The sequence below is a fragment of the Bubalus kerabau genome, unplaced genomic scaffold, assembly GCF_029407905.1.
Source record: "Bubalus kerabau isolate K-KA32 ecotype Philippines breed swamp buffalo unplaced genomic scaffold, PCC_UOA_SB_1v2 scaffold_26, whole genome shotgun sequence".
Taxonomy (NCBI): Eukaryota; Metazoa; Chordata; class Mammalia; order Artiodactyla; family Bovidae; genus Bubalus; species Bubalus kerabau.
Genome location: NW_026577880.1, coordinates 9,423,612 through 9,433,104, shown reverse-complemented (window position 1 = coordinate 9,433,104; position 9,493 = coordinate 9,423,612).

The window sequence follows — 9,493 nt, the reverse complement described above, 5'->3', positions numbered from 1 at the left end:
TCATTTTTATCAGTTTGGACAGCTTGATAGTTGTCTTTAATTTCTTTACTTTCTGACACTTTAAGATTATCCTGGGACACATATGTAATGCCTCACCCCTAAATTCAGACATGTGTTCAAAGAACTTCTGTCCTTTTATTTTTTTATTTATTTATTCTTTAACATTGAAATCGTTTTGACTATGCTGGGTGTTTGTTGCTAGATGGAAGTAGCTAGGACCTCTGGACTGCAGTCTCTCATCTCTTGCTGACCTCTTGTTGACCTCTGCAGAATCCTGGTAGGTGGGAGCTTGTTAGTTCCTTGTTCCTTATCAGAACCTCCTGTGGTAAGTGTTTTTCTCTTCTCTGTTGCCTGGTAAGGGTGGGTGGTCATGGGCATCCCAAAGTTGGCTAGAAGTCAATTATTTAGGCAGGCTTGTGCACAGATATGGGAGAAGGCAATGGCACCCCACTCCTGGAAAATCCCAAGGATGGAGGAGCCTGGTAGGCTGCAGTCCATGGGGTGGCTAAGAGTCGGACACCACTGAGTGACTTCATTTTCACTTTTCACTTTCATGCATAGGAGGAGGAAATGGCAACCCACTCCAGTGTTCTTGCCTAGAGAACCCCAGAGACTGCGGGGCCTGGTTGGCTGCCATCTATGGCGTGGCACAGGGTCGGCCTCAACTGAACCACTTAGCAGCTGCAGCAGCAGCAGCAGCAGTGCATAGATATCAAAGGGGATGAGAACAGTCAGGTAGGATCACATATGTCATCGTGAAACAATACTTCTCTTAGCCAAAGCTAACGAAAGATTTCTGTTCTAGGTCAACCTAGAAGAGATCACTTAAGAGGTAAAGAAACTTAAACTCCATTAGCAAAGGCAGTTCAACATCTCAAGAAAACTTGTGCTAGGCACAAAACTCTTTTCTGGGGGCCTACTTTCCCTACAACCTCCTTATCCCATTCTGTACCCATTCCTTTGCTTCTCCCGTCCTGAAAATGCCACCTGTAAGACAGAACTACTTCGTTTTCCTTCTTAAAGTGTGATTGCATTCCATACATTCTTGTAATAACAAGTCATACATTTCCCTTCAGCAACCAAGAACTGACTCTTATATTGGCATTTGATAGATTGGTGAGCATACCTATCAGTGATAATAGTGCCCACCCCGCTTCCTGCAAGAACAGAACAAAACAAAACAAAACAAAAAAATTGCTTTCTTACATTTAATATGTTCGGATGGTGCCAGTCACTATTCATGCAGAGTCAAAAATCTCTTTTGTTTCTGTGTAAAAGGGAGGTCCTTTCAAGTCGTGAATGTTTCAGAAGTTTCATTTATTTGGAAGTGACCTAGCTATTCAATACACTGTCGTCACTTAGTTTAGCACCAGGATAGAAACTCAGGTAACCAAAACACCTGGAGGAACGATTGTAAGTTCAGTTCAGTTCAGTTGCTCAGTCGAGTCTGACTCTTTGTGACCCCGTGGCCTGCAGGACGCCAGGCTTCCGTGTCCATCACCAACTCCAGGGGCTTGCTCAAACTCATGTCCATCGAGTCAGTGATGCCATCCAACCATCTTATCCTCTGTCATCCCCTTCTCCTCTGCCTTCAATCAAGACTATGAGAGGCAGATATCTTAGAGTATAATTATTGTTAAGAGTTTATCTAAAAGCTCATATCACATTTACATATTTTACATTGGTTGTTGCTGTTTCCAGGTACTTTCTTGCTGACAAGCTTGTGACACATATAACAATAGAGCAATTTTTACCTCAAAAGAAACCTAGGCACTATGAACATGTTGTGCTTAATGTTGTTGACTCTTAGACATGTCTATAGTGGAGGAGCAAAACCAAAAATACTAGATATTTAATATTGACTAGTTCCCAGTTCACGGGACTCTGACATTCATTTAGGTCAATGTTTTCTTGTATTTCCAGCAGTTTGATTTGGAAGGGCTGCCTTGTCTTGAGACCATTGAAATCAGAACTCAGAACTTGAGCAATATTATCAAAAAACACAAGGCTCACACTGACATATACCTTAATCCAGACAGACAGACAAGACATCTTCCAGTTTTCCGCCTGAGATTTAAAATATTTCTTTGAGCCGTTTTCCTGGGAAGTGGGGGGGGGGAGTGGGGGTGGCAGCGAGGCAGGCTTGGGTAACAAGCTAATTGTTGGTCATTGCATATGCAAAGAACCAGCTTTTCGGGTTCCAAGGAAAAAAGCTTCCTTGGTACCCAATTTTGTTTGGATCTATAGACTCTCATGGCCCTCCTAGGTCAGGACATCTTTCCTTTCTGTAGTCCTCGTTTGAACCCTAAATCATAGACAGCTTGGATTGTCTCTGTGGGGTGGATGTATTGTCCTCGTGTTTGACCTGGCGGCAGTAGCGAGGTCCGAGAGCCTCTCCTGGAATCGGGCGTGGGGACAGGGCTCACCGGGAGCCCCTGGTGGAAGTGGGCAAAGCGCCGGGAGCGCGCCAGGGGCGGGGCGATCCCAGGCGGCGCGGGTCGGGGTTCCGGTCGGGAGGGGGTGGGGGGTGGTAACAGTTGTGCTCTCGGGGGTCCCCACTGCAGCTGGAAACGCGCTGGGAGTGCGGCAGGGGCGGGGTGAACCCTGGTGGCGTGGGGCGGGGTTCGGCTCCTGGCGGGGGTGGGGGAGGGCTTCCCAGTTGTGCTCTCGGTGGTGGCCACTGAGGCTAGAAACGCGCCGGGAGCGCACCCGGGGCGGGGTAAACCTGGGCTGCGCGGGTCGAGATTTAGATGGCTGTGGGTGGGGGTTCGGTCCCAGTTGTGCTCTCCGGGGTTGCCACTGCGGCTAGGAACGCCCATTTCCTATGCTAATGTGTCCCCAAGGATCCACATCTAGTGGGTGCAGCGGAGGGCTGCGGGCCACAGGTCAGAGAACTGGGATTGCTTGGAGCAGGGAACCACGTATTCTGCCCTCTGTTGGCACATTCTCGGAGCTCCCCAACCTGGCGGTTGCAGAAAGGCCTCGCCCTTGGTGTCAAGGCCTTTACCGCTCCACCCCTTTGCTGAAAAATCTCAGTCTGCACGGTTTTCCCAAGCAGCCTAGTGTCCGCTGGAAGTCCAAGGGACAGAACCCTGAACTCTGGCCGGCTGGCCCAGCCCTGCTTCTGGCACTTTGTAGGCCAGCGGGCCCTGGAGCACCTGCTAGGATGAGAAAGGGAAGGGTCCGCGAATTGCACCCTAGAAAGTTAGTAGGGTGCATGGATTTCAAACCCTGGTGGCCGCCCAGGCAGCAAAGAAGTGGGGAGGGCACCTTGCTGCCCTTTCATGGCAGAATCTGTGGCTGTCCTGATGCGTGGGCCTTTTCATGGGGACCTTGTGCAATAAAAGTTTGGTGTTTTGGTACTGAATAATTAGAAATTGTAAAAAGTTTAAATTATGTGGTGGTGTAATTAAAAAACAAAACAAAACAAAACCAAGCCCCAAGTGTTTGGCACAGGGAGGTTTAAGTATTGAAGGCCTGTTTTCCTTGCACTGCGGCATTCTATCAAGAAGTGTGCAGGATTTTTTTTTTTTTAAGAAAAGTGTTCGAAGAGCTTGAAACAGGAAACCCAGAGGTGCCCCTGTATTCTGGGGAAGGCCTTAGGAGGTCACTTGGAAATGCTGCTGGCTGTGGGGGAGGGGGGCAGATGGGCTGTGCAGGCTTGTCCTTTGCATTCATGTTCTTGTGTGTAGAAACCCAGCTCGGAGCCATCTACTGATGTGTAAGAATTTTGCAGACAAACCTTGAGCTAAGCAATGCATTTGTTCCTGAGGAAATGTTTGTCTTAAGCGATGTAAATATCCTATGTATATCTGCTGGACTCTGGCTTCAGGTCGGTTCCCCCAATAGGCTCAGAAGCGACTTGAACAAAACAGTATGTTTTCCTCATACCTTGTTCTCCTAATCTATGTTAAGGAAATGATATATTTGCCTGGAATACTGCCTTTCTTCAAGATTCATGTCAATCAGTTTTTGGCCCAGGATGACTCACCTGCTGCCAATGTGACCTCAAGGCATGTCGTGGGGGAGGGGCCTGGTGCCATTCCCTGAGACAGTGCCTTTCTTTCCTTAGCTGACTGCTAGTGCCTGTAGAATATCTGGCTAGAGACCAGCAGGGCGTACACCCCGCCTCAAGTCTAAGTCAGCAGCTTTCTCTATCTCATTTATACTTTAATAACAATTGATGACACAAAAGCTCTGAGCGATCAAATCATATCAAATCTTCATTTCAGATTGAAGATGCATTCCATGGTATTGCCATCTTAAGTCTTTCCATTGTTATGGAATATCTGTCCATGTATTCAGGATAGTTTTCAGCCAGGGTGTATAATTTCCAGTGTGCCAGTCTTGTCATCCTCGTTACATCCATGGCAAAGTGTTGTATTCATGTTGACATTATTGAAAGGGAATTTTTTTTAATTCCTTTTCAGATTATTATCTGCTAATATATACAGAAAAAACTGTGTAATCTTTCGTTTTTATCAGTTCGGACAGCTTGATAGTTGTCTTTAAATTCTTTCCTTTCTCATACTTTAAGATTTTCCGGGCACCGTACATGTACTGCCTCACCCCTAATCTCAGTCATGTGTTCAAAGGACTTCTGTCCTTTATTTGTTTACTTATTTTTTGCAACATTGAATTCGTTTTGACTATGCTGGGTCTCTGCTGCAAGATGGAAGTCGCTAGGACCTCTGGACTGCAGTCTTCCATCTCTTACTGACCTCTTGTTGACCTCTGCAGAATCCTGGTTGGCGGGAGCTTGTTAGTTCCTTGTTCCTTACCAGGACCTCCTGTGGTAAGTGTTTTTCTCTTCTCTGTTGCCTGGTAAGGGTGGATGGTCATTGGCATCCCAAAGCTAGCTAGAAGTCAATTATTTAGGCAGGCTTGTGCATAGATATGGGAGAAGGCAATGGCACCCCACTCCAGTACTCTTGCGTGGAAAATCCCATGGATGGAGGAGCCTGGTAGGCTGCAGTCCATGGGGTGGTTAAGAGTCGGACACCACTGAGCGACTTCACGTTCACTTTTCACTTTCATGCATGGGAGGAGGAAATGGCAACCCACTCCAGTGTTCTTGCCTAGAGAACCCCAGGGACTGCGGGGCCTGGTGGGCTGCCGTCTATGGGGTCGCACAGAGTCGGACACGACTGAAACGACTTAGCAGCAGCGGCGGCGGCAGCAGCAGCAGAAGCAAGGCATCGATATCAAAAGGGCTGCAAACAGTCAGGAAGGATCACATATGTCACCGTGAAACACTACTTCTCCACTTAGCCAAAGCTAACCAAAGATTTCTGTTCTAGGTCAACCTAGAAGAGATCACTTAAGAGGTAAAGAAACTTAAACTCCATTAGCAAAGGCAGTTCGACATCTCAAGAAAACTTGTGCTGGGCACAGAACTCTTTTCTGGGGGTCCACTTTCCCTACAACCTCCTTATCCCATTCTGTACCCATTCCTTTGCTTCTCCCATCCTGAAACTGCCACCTGTAAGACAGAACTACTTCGTTTTCCTTCCTCAAGTGCCATTGCATTCCACATACTTTCTTGATATAACAAGTCATACATTTCCCTTCAGCAACCAAGAACTGACTTTTATATTGGCATTGGCTATAGCCCGCCCCCCTCCCCCCACCCCCAAGAACAGAACAAAACAAAACAAAACAATTGCTTTCTTACATTTAACATGTCAGGATGGTGCCAGACACTATTCATGGAGAGTCAAAAATCTCTTTTGTTTCTGTGTAAAAGGGAGGTCCTTTCAAGTCGTGAATGTTTCAGAACTTTCATTTATTTGGAAATGACCTAGCTATTCAATACACTGTCGTCACAAGGATAGAAACTCGGGTAACCAAAACACCTGGAGAAACGTTTGTTAGTTCAGTTCAGTTCAGTTGCTCAGTCGTGTCTGACTCTTTGGGACCCCGTGGCCTGAAGGACGCCAGGCTTCCGTGTCTGTCACCAGCTCCAGGGGCTTGCTCAAACTCATGTCCATCGAGTCAGTGATGCCATCCAACCATCGTACCCTTGTCATCCCCTTCTCCTCTGCCTTCAATCAAGACTATGAGAGGCAGATATTTTAGAGTATAATTATTGTAAAGAGTTTGTCTAAAAGCTCATATCACATTTACATTTTTTACTTTTGTTGTTGTCGTTTCCAGGTAGTTTCTTGCTGACAAGCTTGTGACAGATATAACAATAGAGCAATTTTTACCTCAAAAGAAACCTAGGCACTATGAACATGTTGTGCTTAATGTTGTTGACTCTTAGACATGTCTATAATGGAGGAGCAAAACCAAAAATACTAGATATTTAATATTGACTAGTTCCCAGTTCACGGGACTCTGACATTCATTTAGGTCAATGTTTACTTGTATTTCCAGCAGTTTGATTTGGAAGGGCTGCCTTGTCTTGAGACCATTGAAATCAGAACACAGAACTTGAGCAATATTATCAAAAAACACAGGGCTCACACTGACACATACCTTAATCCAAACAGACAGACAAGACATCTTCCAGTTTTCCGCCTGAGATTTAAAATATTTCTTTGAGCCAGTCTTCTGGGGAGTGGGGGGATGGGGGTGGCAGTAAGGCAGGCTTGGGTAACAAGCTAATTGTTGGTCATTGCATATGCAAAGAACCAGCTTTCCGGGTTCCAAGGAAAAAAGTTTCCTTGGTAACCAACTTTGTCTGGTTCTATAGAATATCATGGCCCTCCTAGGTCAGGTCATCTTGCCTTTCTGTAGTCCTCGTTTTATCCCTAAATCATAGACAGCTTGGATTGTCTCTGTGGGGTGTATGTATTGTCCTCATGTTTGACCTGGCGGCAGCAGCTAGGTCCGAGAGCCTCTCCTGGAACCGGGCGTGGGGACGGGGCTCACCGAGAGCCACTGGTGAAGGTGGGCAGCGCCCCTGGAGCGCAGCAGGGGCGGGGCGAACCCGGGCGGCGCAGGGCGGGTGTCGGCTCCTGGCGGGGGTAGGGGAGGGCTTCCCAGTTGTGCTCTCGGAGATGGCCACTGCAGCTGGAAACGCGCCGGGAGCGCAGCCAGGGTGGGGTAAACCTGGGCTGCACAGGTCGAGATTCCGCTCGCTGTGGGTGGGGGGTCGGTCCCTGTTGTGCTCCCGGGGGTCGCCAATATGGCTGGGAACCCGCCGGGAGCCCGGCAGGGCCGGGGCGAAACCTGGCGGCACGGGGCGGGGTGGGGTTCCGTTCTCAGTGGGGGTCGGCTCCTGGCGGGGGTGGGGGAGGGCTTTCCAGATGTGCTGTTGGGGGTCGCCATTGCGGCTGGGAATGCCCATTTCCTGAACTCCTGGATCCCCAAGGATCGGCATCCATTGGCCACAGCGGAGGGGTGCGGAACACAGGTAAGGGAACGGGGACTGCCTGGAGCAGGGAACCATGTATTCCGCCCTGTGTTGGCACAGTCTCAGAGCTCCCCAACCTGGCGGTCGCAGAAAGGCCTCGTCTTTGGGGTCAAGGCCTTTACCGCTCCACCCCTCTGCTGAAAAACCTCAGAGTCTGCGCGGTTTTCCCAAGCAGCCTAGTGTCCGCTGGAAGTCCAAGGGACAGAACCCTGAATTCTGTCCGGCTGGCCCAGCCCTGCTTCTGCCACTTTGTAGGCCAGCGGGCCCTGGAGCACCTGCTAGGATGGGAAAGGGAAGGGTACGCGAATTGCACCCTGGTGGCCGCCGAGGCAGCAAAGAAGGGGGGAGGGCACCTTACTGCCCTTTAATAGCAGACAGAATCTGTGGCTGTCCTGCTGCGTGGGCCTTTTCATGGGGACCTTGTGCAATAAAAGTTTACCGGTGACCTTAGGGAACTTCCCAGTGTGCTTCTGACAGATGAGGGATGCTGTGGAGTTGGCGGGGCCTCTCAGGACTCCGCTGGGTTTGGCGCAATGGAAGAGGGCCTCATCTCCAGGGAAGGCAGGAACCTCAGGCTTCCTCTCCGTTTCGGACTCCGACCGCAGGGTCCCTGCAGAATTGGGACAGGAGAGTCAGGAATCGTCTTGTCTGAGGAAGGGAACTCCGCTTGCCTCTCGAGGTGCTCAGGGGGTCTCAGGCCCCTTGTTGAGCTGTGTGTGGAACCTGCGGGTGTTTCCAGAAATGCACGACGGTGACAGTGCCCCTTCGTGTTGTGCCTTCACCCACTGGGTTGCCTTCGAAGAGGTGTCCAGGCCTCGGGTTCTTTTCAAGAGCGGACAGGGAAATCGGGGTCTTTCGGCATGTGGGACCACCCACAGGGCTAGTCTCAAATTTCCTAGTGAGGCCGGCTTCATCCTGAGGTGTGCTGGGAAGGCCGGGGACCCTTCCAGACAAAGAAGGGGGATCGACTCTCCTGTCGCCATCAGGAGGGGAGAAGGGGCTCAGATGAAGTGGGGCCAGAACCCTCGGTGTTACCCCCGAGGGAAACCGGCATGTGGGGGACTTTTGGGGGTTGCATGAAAGGAGTCAGGTACCGTTTCGCACTTCAGGACAGAACCTGGGACTTCCCTTGAGACGCCGTAGCGGGCAAGGGCCTCATCTTGCGAAGACGTTGGGACCATGTGGATTTTCTCGAGTTGCGGCGGGATTCTATAGTTACGACGGGGATTTCAGGCTTCCTCTTGTGTTGGCCCCGGGAAGCCTAATCTTCCATTCGAGTTGCGAGGGAAAGCTGAGGGTTGCACTCGAATCACTGCAGGGCCAAAGAGACCTCATCTAGGCCTGTGTCCGGGACTTAACGTTCCTCTCAAGGGAAGACAGGGATCTCAGGGTGGCGTTCCAGACTCCCCCGGGGAGTCAGGCCTCGCCTCGAGGGCAAGCCAAGGATGCTGCTCTCCTCTCAAGTCGCGACGCAGATCTCTTGGAGCCCCCTGAGTGGCCTCAAGGGAGTCAGGCCTTCTCTTCAGTTTGGAGAGAGGACTCGGGATTTTGCTCTGGGTCAGGCAGGAAAAGAAGGCCCTCACCTCGCGAGCATGGGGGCTTCTCAGGGGTTTCCTCGAGCTGCGGTGCCCGTGGGGGTTTTCTCACGAGGCAAGACGAGGATCTCAGGGAGCCTCTCGTGCGGTGCCAGGGAAGTCAGGTCTCTGTGCGCGTGCTGAGGGGGAGCGCGTCATAGCTCTCCAGTCATGGTAGGGGAATCAGGCCTCTAGACGCGTTGAAGGACTCTCAAGATCTCTCTTGGGTCTTGGCAAGAATACCTGGGTTCCCTCGACTTGTGCCGGTGACCTCAGGGAGATTCTCCGGGTGCCTCTGAGAAGTCAGGGATACTGTGGAGTTGGGAAAGACCTCTCGGGACTCCACTGGGTTTGGTGAAATGGAAGGGGGCCTCATCTCGAGGGGAGGCAGGAACCTCAGGGTTCCTCTCCATTTCTGATTCCGATCGCAGCCCCCTGCATAGTTGGGAGAGGTGAGTCAGGCCTTGTCTTGTGTGCAGGAATGGACCTCCGCTTGCCTCTCGAGTTGTTCACTGGGTGACAGGCACTTGTTGAGCTGTATGAGTAACCTGCGGTATTT